The 11,196-nt window shown below is 36.9% G+C and overlaps 1 pseudogene; it reads right to left on the bottom strand.

The window, feature by feature from the left end:
- Positions 1–9,978: 9,978 nt before the first annotated feature.
- On the bottom strand, positions 9,979–10,909 carry LOC129510566 (olfactory receptor 4P4-like; annotated as a pseudogene).
- Positions 10,910–11,196: the final 287 nt, after the last annotated feature.

Genomic DNA, 11,196 nt, shown 5'->3' with positions numbered 1-11,196 from the left:
TTTATCTCAGATTGATACCTGAGCATGGAATTGCTGAGTTATATGTTAAATGTATGTTAGCATTTTAAAAAATTGCCAAACTGTTTCCAAAAGTGGTGGTGCTATGTTACATGTCCACCAGCAATGTATGAGAGTTCCCATGTCCGCATAACTTCACCAAAAGTTGGCATTGTCAGTCTTTTTAAATTTAGCATATACTTGTTCGAAATATTCTCTCAGACTCATACTTTCTGTAGAATCTGTGGAAATAGTATTCTATTCATTTTGGATACAATCTTTATCAGTTTGTTATTTGGTTGCACATCCTACTGAATTGGCTAGGTCTTTCAGTAAAATATGGAATAATGTTAATTTGAATTGGTGATACTAAGGGTCACTTCTTCCTGATTCCAAAAGAATAACTTTTAGTATATCACAATTCAATACGTTATTGGTCCTAAAATATTTATAGGTAATAATTTAGGCATTGTTACAACTATGGTCTTTTGTTCAAATTTTATTTAAATTTCAGTTAGCAGACAGCAAAATATTAGAGTTAGGTGCGGAATTGTTTTTCTTTTTTTAAATTTAATTTGTTTGTTTCAAATGTTTATTTAAATTCCAGGTAGTTAATATGCAGTATAATGTTAGTTTCTGGTGTAGAATTTAATGATCCAATACTGACATATAACACCTAGTGCTTTGGCTAGGATAAAGTGTAGTTATAATTAGGTGGTAAGAAATCAACTCTTGATGTAATAATGTATTTTTTGCTTTAACACAAGCTAGGAATTTACCTCTAAGTGTTGGTATACATTTTTGATAAATACTATTTGTATTAATTTTAAAATTATTCTCTACTTTCCAATATGATGTATTTCATTACTTTATTTAAAAGCTTTTAAAGTAACATATACTTGAGCTTAAAAGTTACGTTTTTATTACTGTTTTGTACTTTAACTGCATTGTCATTAGATAAGTTGCTCTACAGATAATTTGACATTTGTCAAGAATAATTTTTGGGGGGGAGGGGCAAGATGACAGACGAGTAGAATCCCCAAGTCATTTCTCCCTACCAACTTACTTAGATAACTTTCAAAACATCCTGAAAACCTCTGAATTCAGTCCGAAATTTAAAGAGAGAACAGCTGGAACTCTACAGTGAGAAGAGTTTGCGCTTCTATCAAGTACAACTTGTTTTTGGCCACTCTGCACTGAGCAAAATTACTAGAAGGAAAAACTCACCTCAAAAAAGACTCAGAAACAGTCCTCTTTCCCACAAAATTACAAAATTCGGATTACAATTCAGTGTCAGAAAGCCAATTCAGAAGCACAATTCTAAAGCTACTGGTGGCGTTAGACAAAAGCATAAAGGATTCAAGAGACTTCATGACTGCAGAATTTAGATCTAATGAGGCAGAAATTAAAAAATCAATTAATGAGATGCAATCCAAACTGGAGTTCTTAACGACGAGTGTTAATGAGGTAGAAGAATGAGTAAGTGACATAGAAGACAAGTTTATGGCAAGGAGGGAAGCTGAGGAAAAAAGAGAAAAACAATTAAAAGATCATGAGGATAAGTTAAGGGAAATAAATGACAGCCTCAGAAGGAAAAATCTACGTTTAATTGGGGTTCCTGGGGGCGCCGAAAGGAACAGAGGTCCAGAATATTTATTTGAATAAATCATAGCTGAGAACGTCCCGAACGTGGGAAGGGAAACAGGCATTCAGATCCAGGAGACAGAGAGATACCTCCCTAAAATCAATTAAAACTACTCGACACGTCGACATTTAATAGTGAAACTTGCAAATTCCAACGATAAAGAAAAGATCCTTAAAGCAGCAAGAGACAAGAAATCCTTAACTTTTATGGGGAGAAGCATTAGGCTAACAGCAGACCTCTCCACAGAGACCTGGCAGGCCTCAAAGGGCTGCCAGGATATATTCAGGGTCCTAAATGAGAAGAACCTGTAGCTAAGAATACTTTATCCACCAAGGCTCTCATCAGAATAGAAGGAGAGATAAAGAGCTTCCAAGATAGGCAGAAATTGAAAGAACATGAGACCACAAAACTGGCTCTCCAAGAAATATTAAGGGAGACTCTGTAAAAGAAAGAGGAAGTCCAAGGAAGCAATATACAAAAACAGGGACTGAATAGGTATTATGATGACACTAAATTCATATCTTTCAATAGTAACTCTGAATGTGAAGGGGCTTAATGATCCCATCAAAAAGCACAGGCTTGCTGACTGGATGAAAAAGCAAGACCCATCTATCTGCTGTCTACAAGAGACTCATTTTAGACATAAGGACACCTACAGCCTGAAAATAAAAGGTTGGAGAACCATTTAGCATTCAAATGGTCCTCAAAAGAAAGCAGGGGTAGCCATCCTCATATCAGATAATTTAAAGGTTATCTCAATTAGTGAGTGTAGTGAGAGATGAAGAGAGAGACTATGTCATATTTAAAGGATTTATCCAACAAGAGGACCTCACAATCATCAGTATTTATTCCCTGAATGTGGTAGCCATCCTCATATCAGATAATTTAAAGTTTATCTCAATTAGTGAGTGTAGTGAGAGATGAAGAGAGAGACTATGTCATATTTAAGGGATTTATCCAACAAGAGGACCTCACAATCATCAATATTTATTCCCTGAATGTGGGAGCTGCCAAATATATCAATCAATTAATAACCAAAGTTAAGACATACTCAGATAATAATACACTTATACTTGGTGACTTGAATATAGCACTTTCTATAATCGACAGATCTTCTAAGCACAACATCTCCAAAGAAACAAGAGCTTTAAATGATACCCTGGACCAGGTGGATTTCACAGATATTTATAGAACTTTACATCCAAACTCAACTGAATATACAGTCTTCTCAAGTGCACATGGAACATTCTCCAGAATAGACCACATATGGGGTCACAAATCAGTTCTTAATTGATACCAAAAGATTGGGATCGTCCCCTGCATATTCTCAGACCATAATGCCTTGAAATTAGAACTAAATCACAACAAAAAGTTTGGAAGGACTTCAAACACGTGGAGGTTAAGGACCATCCTGCTAAAAGATGAAAGGGTCAAACAGGAAATTAAGGAAGAATTAAAAAGATTCATGGAAACTAATGAGAATGAAGATACAACCATTCAAAATCTTTGGGATACAGCAAAAGCAGTCCTGAGGGGGAAATACATCGCAATAAAGCATACATCCAAAAACTGGAAAGAACTCAATGTAAAAAAGTTAACCTTGCACCTAAAGGAGCTGGAGAAAAAACGGCAAATAAATTCTACACACCCAGCAGAAGAAGAGAGTTAATAAAGATTTGAGCAGAACTCAATGAAATAGAGACCAGAAGAACTGTGGAACAGATGAAAAAAAAAACAGGAGTTGATTCTTTGAAAGAATTGATAAAATAGATAAACAATTAGCCAGCCTTATTATAAAGAAGAGAGAAAAGATTCAAATTAATAAAATCATGAATGAGAAAGGAGAGATCACCACCAATACCAAGGAAATAAAAACAATCTTAAAAACTTATTATGAGCAGCTTTACGCCAATAAATTAGGCAATCTAGAAGAAATGGACACATTTCTGGAAAACCACAAACTACCAAAACTGGAACAGGAAGAAATAGAAAACCTGAAAAGTGTGATAACCAGGGAGGAAATGGAAGCAGTCATCAAAATCCTCCCAAGACACAAGAGTCCAGGGCCAGATGGCTTCCCAGGGGAATTCCATCAAACGTTTAAAGAAGAAAAAATACCTATTCTACTAAAGCTGTTCCAAAAGATACAAAGACATGGAGTACTTCCAAACTCGTTCTATGAGGCCAGCATCACCTTAATTCCAAAACCAGACAAAGACCCCACCAAAAAGGAGAATTATAAACCAATATCCCTGATGAACATGGATGCAAAAATTCTCAACAAGATACTAACCAATAGGATCCAACAATACATTAAGAAAATTATTCACTATGACCAAGTAGGATTTATCCCCGGGACACAAGGCTGGTTCAACACTCATAAAACAATCAATGTGATTCATCATATCAGCAAGAGAAAAACCAAGAACCATAGGATCCTCTCATTAGATGCAGAGAAAGCATTTGACAAAATACAGCATTCATTCCTGATCAAAACTCTTCAGAGTGTAGGGATAGAGGGAACTTTCCTCGACATCTTAAAAGCCATCTATGAAAAGCCCACAGCAAATATCATTCTCAATGGGGAAGCACTGGGAGCCTTTCCCCTAAGATCAGGAACAAGACAGGGATGTCCACTCTCACCACTGCTATTCAACATAGTATTGGAAGTCCTAGCCTCAGCAATCAGACAACAAAAAGACATTAAAGGCATTCAAATTGGCAAAGAAGAAGTCAAACTCTCCCTCTTCACTGATGACATGATACTGTACATAGAAAACCGAAAAGCCTCCGCCCCAAGATTGCTAGAACTCATACAGCAAATTGGTAGCGTGGCAGGATACAAAATCAATGCCCAGAAATCAATGGCATTCCTATACACTAACAATGAGACTGAAGAAAGAGAAACTAAGGAGTCCATCCCATTTACAATTGCACCCAAAAGCATAAGATACCTAGGAATAAACCTAACCAAAGAGGTAAAGGATCTATACCCTAAAAACTATAGAACACTTCTGAAAGAAATTGAGGAAGACACAAAGAGATGGAAAAATATTCCATGCTCATGGATTGGCAGAATTAATATTGTGAAAATGTCAATGTTACCCAGCGCAATTTACATATTTAATGCAATCCCTATCAAAATACCATGGGCTTTCTTCAGAGAGTTAGAACAAATTATTTTAAGATTTGTGTGGAATCAGAAAATAACCCGAATAGTCAGGGGAATTTTAAAAAAGAAAACCATATCTGGGGGCATCACAATGCCAGATTTCAGGTTGTACTACAAAGCTGTGATCATCAAGACAGTGTGGTACTGGCACAAAAACAGACACATAGATCAATGGAACAGAACAGAGAATCCAGAAGTGGACCCTCAACTTTATGGTCAACTAATATTCGACAAAGGAGGAAAGACTATCCACTGGAAGAAAGACAGTCTCTTCAATAAATGGTGCTGGGAAAATTGGACATCCACATGCAGAAGAATGAAACTAGACCATTCTCTTTCACCATACACATAGATAAACTCAAAATGGATGAAAGATCTAAATGTGAGACAGGATTCCATCAAAATCCTAGAGGAGAACACAGGCAACACCCTTTTGGAACTTGGCCACAGCAACTTCTTGCAAGATACATCCATGAAGGCAAGAGAAAAGCAAAAATCAATTATTGGGACTTCATCAAGATAAAAAGGTTCTGCACAGCAAAAGAAACAGTCAACAAAACTAAAGGACAATCTACAGAATGGGAGTAGATATTTGCAAATGACATATCAGATAAAGGGCTAGTTTCCAAGATCTATAAAGAACTTCTTAAACTCAACACCAAAGAAACAAACAATCCAATCATGAAATGGGGAAAGACGTTAACAGAAATCTCACAGAGGAAGACATAGACATGGCCAACAAGCACATGAGAAAATGCTCCACATGACTTTCCATCAAGGAAATACAAATCAAGACCACAATGAGATACCACCTCAGACCAGTGAGAATGGGGAAAATTAGCAAGACAGGAAACAACAAATGTTGGAGAGGATGTGGAGAAAGCGGAACCCTCTTGCACTGTTGGTGGGAATCCAGACTGGTACAGCCACTCTGGAAAAACTGTGTGGAGGTTCCTCAAAGAGTTAAAAATAGATCAGCCCTACGACCCATCAATTGCACTGCTGGGGATTTACCCCAAGGATACAGATACAGTGAAACAGCAGGACCCCTCACCCCTATGTTTATAAGCAGCCATGTCCACAATAGCCAAAGGGTGGAAGGAGCCTCGGTGTCCATCAAAAGATGAATGGATAAAGCAGATGTGGTCTATGTATACAATGGAATATTACTCAGCCTTTAGAAATGACATATACCCATTATTTTCTTTGACGTGGAGGGACCTGGAGGGTATTGTGCTGAGTGAAGTAAGTCAATTGAAAAAAGACAAACGTTATATGGTCTCATTCATTTGGGGAATATAAAAATTAGTGAAAGGGAATAAATAGAAAGGAGAGAAAATGAGTGAAAATATCAGTGAGGGTGACATGAGAGACACAGAACTGGGAAATGAACAAGGGGTAGTGGAAGGGGAAGTGGGCAGGGGGTTGGGGTGATTGGGTGTTGGGCACTGATGGGGGCACTTGGCAGGATGAGCACTGGGTGTTATGCTATATGTTGGCAAATTGAACTCCAATTAAAAAAATAAAGAAAAAATGAATTTGTGGCACAAAATAGGTTGAATTACTTTAAATAACTCATATTCACTCACCAGCTGATAGGTGTAGTTTTTTCATATCTATCTATCTATCTATCTATACCTTGCTACTTACTATTTTGGATCAAATCCTCTATGTCCTTCTACATGCATACACATTCAGATTTGTAAAAGTTTCAGTGTTGCAAATTCTATCAACATTGATTTTAGGAATTGATTATGGCTCTTGCTTTAAAGTCTGTTTTGTTTTATATATAATATTAACAAAAATAATGTTATATATATGTATTTCAAATACTATTTCATTGTGACTGCTTTATCTTTTTCATGCTTTTAGTTTCTTTTTATATCTTTCTTTTTTAATAATAAATTTATTTTTTATTGGCGTTCAATTTGCCAACATACAGAATAACACCCAGTGCTCATCCCGTCAAGCGCCCCCCTCAGTGCCCGTCACCCATTCACCCCCACCCCCTGCCCTCCTCCCCTTCCACCACCCCTAGTTCATTTCCCAGAGTTAGGAGTCTTCATGTTCTGTCTCCCTTTCTGATATTTCCTACCCATTTCTTCTCCCTTCCCTTCTAGTCCCTTTCACATGCTTTTAGTTTCAATTTTTCTTTGCCCTAGGGGTTAAGTGCATTTTTTGTCAAAAGCATGTATTTGAAAAATAGTCACCAAAAGACATGTTTCAAAATGTTCAAAGCAGCTCTGCTCATAATATCCTTAAATAGGAAAAGGTCTGAATGTCTAGCTACAAGAGAATGGATCACCTGTCACATATCCATGCAGTGAGATACTACAGATCAATGAAAACAATCATAAAGTAGATAAAGCATGAAGAATGAATCTCATGAACATAACAATGAGAAAATAGACACTGAGGAGTATAATCTGCATTAGTATTTTTCTACAAAATCAAACACTAGGTAAATTTCATCAACTTTATAGATGAAGCTAGTGACTACTTTCTGAAGGTGGTGATTTTAAAGAAGTATGAAGAGGACTTCTAGTGTACTGGTAATTTGTGACTTTTATTTTTTTTAAGATTTCATTTATTTATTCATGAGAGACAGAGAGGCAGAGACACAGCCAGAGGGAGAGGGAGAAGCAGACTCCATGCAGGCAAACTGATGTGGGATTTGATCCTGGGACCCCAGGATCACACCTCAGGCCAAAGGCAGGCACCAAAGCACTGAGCCACCAGGGATCCTCAATTTGTGACTTCTAATCTGATTGCCAATTACATAGTATTGCTCATTTTATGGATCTACCCATTCTACACATGAAGATGATCTTTCTTCTAGTTATGAAGTTGGTCATTTTAAGCACATGCCCTTTCAATCTTTAGACTGACAAATGTTTTGTGATGGTCTTTCAAAAGATAAAATCAAACCTTGCAATATTCTTGTTTCTTTATTAGTAGCTGCTAAGAAGGTAGTTTGTCCAATTTTTCATTGCTATAAAAACTCTACTTAATGTTTTCTCCCTCATCATTTTTTTTCCTGCTATTCACACTTCTTTGCACAGTGCCTCCAGAATGATTGTACTTCTTGCATCACATGTGCCTAATCTGAAACTCTTTCAGGGGCACCTTGGTGGCTCAGTTGGTTGAGCATCTGCCCTCAGCTCAGACATGATCTCAGGGTCCCAGGATCAAGTCCAGTGTCTGGCAACCTGCTCAGGGGGGAGCCAACTTCTCTCCCTCTCCCTCTGTTTCTTCTTCCCCTATTTTCACTCCTGTGTGTTCTCATGCTCTCTCTCATATAAATAAATAAAATTTTTAATAACAAATGAAACTCTTCCAGGATTGTGACTACCTTCTTCTCACAAAATTCCACTCTCCAGTCCCTTCTCTGTCATAATTGCTTTGTTTCTTAAGAGATCATATCTTTGAAACTATGAAACATGAGCAAAAGACCTGATATTACAGTTGAAAGATTTTAGGGTATTACCTGTTTACACTAGAAAATCTTTTTCAGAAGATGCTTCCCTTAGTTAGAAGATGATTTCATCCAGGTATTGTGCTGCAATGCATTTGTTTCTAATTAATACATCTTATTTTTTTAGAGCAGTGTTACTTTCATCACAATATACAGTAGAAACTACAGAGATACCCACCTGTCCCTCTCACTGGGATAGCCTCTCCCCCAGAGTGCTACATGTGTTACAGTCAAATGAACCTACACTGACACATCATTATTACCCAAAATTCAGTTTACATCAGGTTCACTGTTGCTGTCGTACATTCTGTGAATTCTGACATGTATAATGACAATTTCCAAAATGCAGTGACATACCGAAGTTTCACTACCCTAAAAATCCTCTACGTTCCACCTATTCATCCCTCTCCTGTCTTTAATCCTTGGCATCCACTAATGGATCTTTTTGGTCTTTCCATAGTTAGGCCTTTTCCAGAATGTCATACATAGATTGCCCCAAACTTAGAATGATCTGACTTGTACTTTTCCCTTTACAACTGGGCAAAACTGATGCATAAGTGTAGTAGAAATTGTATTTTGAATTTTGGATTTGGATCTTTTTCTGGGCTAGTTATATGCAGTATAATACTCTTTTGTGATGCTAGGCAGGGACTGTGACACCCATGTGCAGGATGCCTGGGAGCTGTGGTTGAGCATCAGCCTTTGGCTCAGGATGTGATCCCAGGATCCAGGATCAAGGCCCACATCAGGCTCCCTTCAGGGAGACTGCTTCTCCCTCTGCCTGTGTTTCTTCCTCTCTCTCTGTCTCTCATGAATAAATAAGCAAAATCTTTAAAAATAAATCCATGTGCAACCAAAATGCATTAGTTTTTTCATTTACTTTGTGGGGAAATCACACCTTATTTCTCTTTGCTAATTCTCTCTCTCTCACTCTCTCTGTCTGTCTTTTCTTATTGTAGTAGGAAAAGTCTTTGGTTGTGGATCCAAACACTAACCATTTACTTACCAATTTTAGGCCAGTAGGAGCAAGCATTAAGATTATGGGAAATGATACTAAACTCTGGCCCATAGGTGGAATCAGCATTCTGATCTGTAGGTTCTCACTGTATCTTCACTGTTTATGATTATTGATTTCAATTGGGCATCAAGAGAGTTGACCCTAAAGAACCATCTTAAAACAGATTCTACTCTAAATATTTGTTTGCACAACTGATTTCTGTATGAACTAGAGGATGTATATATGAATGTTCTATCACAAATTTAGATTAATTCATTTAGTTTTAGATCATAAACTTTTTATTAGATTACAAATTCTGAACTAACAAAGAATATCTATTATTGTGTGGTCTGGCCTCTAAGTATTTTAATAAAATTATCATCAAAATATATTCTTTTATAATTCACTAATTAATATACCATTGTTTTATGTCCATTGACTCAATCGTTTTTTCATGAAGGTTACAGTACCTCTACCATCTTAGTACTCCACAAGCCTAAGTTTCCAGTCAATTTTGGAATGCAATAATTAGTATTTCTTCCATGATTACTTTAAACCTGTAGTCCTATTGCCCCCTTCATTCCGCTTGCAAGACTGATGATATACAAAACCTGTGAGATAGTCCCTGCCTTTTTCATTGACATCTCCCTCTTTTGTTTCTCAGAGTTGCTTAACCAATAAACTTCTTCAAATTAATTACATGCTTCCTTTGAAAATACTGATGGACACCAAACTTTCCTCATGGCTTTTTTCATCTCTGAATTTCTCTGAGTATAGATTAAGGAACTGAACAAAGGAGCAATGATGGTGTAAAACAGAGCAAATATTTTGTCCTCAGGAAGAGTAATAGGTGGCCTAAGGTAGATAAAGGCTACAGGCCCAAAAATATAGATGGCCACAGTGATATGAGACCAACAGGTAGAGAGAGCTTTGCGTCTTCCTTCAGCTGAGAGATTTCTTAAAGTGAACAATACCATAAGAAACAGATAAGACAATAAAGGTAACTAATATGACCATACCTGAAAGGGCAATCACAGGGACACCAGTGATGTAAGTATCAGTACAGGCCACTTTAAGCAAAGGAAAAATATCACAAAAGTAGTGATCAATTTCATTAGGACCACAGAAGGGCAAACCAATTGCAGTAGAAAATAAAGGAAAGGCATGAATGGCCCCACCAGCCCAAGCAGCTAAGACTAGGAGATTGCATCTTGTCCTGTTCATGATAACCACGTAGTGGAGAGGTTTGCAGATGGCAGCATAGCGATCAAAGGCCATGGCGGTGAGAATGAAGATCTCAATGCCTCCAAAGAAGTGCATTGTAAAGACCTGTAACATGCAATTGTCATAGGAGATGGTTTTCCTTTCCACTAGCAAGTCACCAATTAACTTGGGTGTAACTGTAGAGGTGTAGCAGATGTCTATTAAGGATATGTGTATAAGGAAGTAGTACATTGATTGGTGAAAAAGAGGGCTGCATCGAATGGAGATAAGGGTCAGAAGATTTCCTGCCAACAGAGCAACATAACAGAGTAAGAAAATGACAAAACAAAATATTTGTATGCTCTGGTCATATGAAAGTCCTAGAAGTATGAATTCGGAGATGTTTCTCTGGCTTGTCATATATTTGCTTTGGCATATGCTTCCACAGGGACTTAGGTTTCTGAAAGAAAGAACACATAACCAAAGGTGAAAATTAACTCTATAAACACAATAATGTAAAATTTATTAAAATGAATATTGACATAAAGATTAATTTTTCTTGATTTATTGAATTAAGCTGATTCTCTTTATTTTGTCTTTTATAAATCTAGCATGACATAATTTCATAATGGCAATCACGAGAATAATTACATATTTTACTCACTGTTATTAGTACTTTTTAAAATATTTAAATATTATTTGATAAT

The sequence above is a fragment of the Nyctereutes procyonoides genome, unplaced genomic scaffold, assembly GCF_905146905.1.
Source record: "Nyctereutes procyonoides isolate TBG_1078 unplaced genomic scaffold, NYPRO_anot_genome, whole genome shotgun sequence".
In the NCBI taxonomy this organism is placed as follows: domain Eukaryota; kingdom Metazoa; phylum Chordata; class Mammalia; order Carnivora; family Canidae; genus Nyctereutes; species Nyctereutes procyonoides.
Note: the sequence above shows the minus strand (reverse complement) of the source record. Positions and strands in the feature narration are given on the sequence as shown.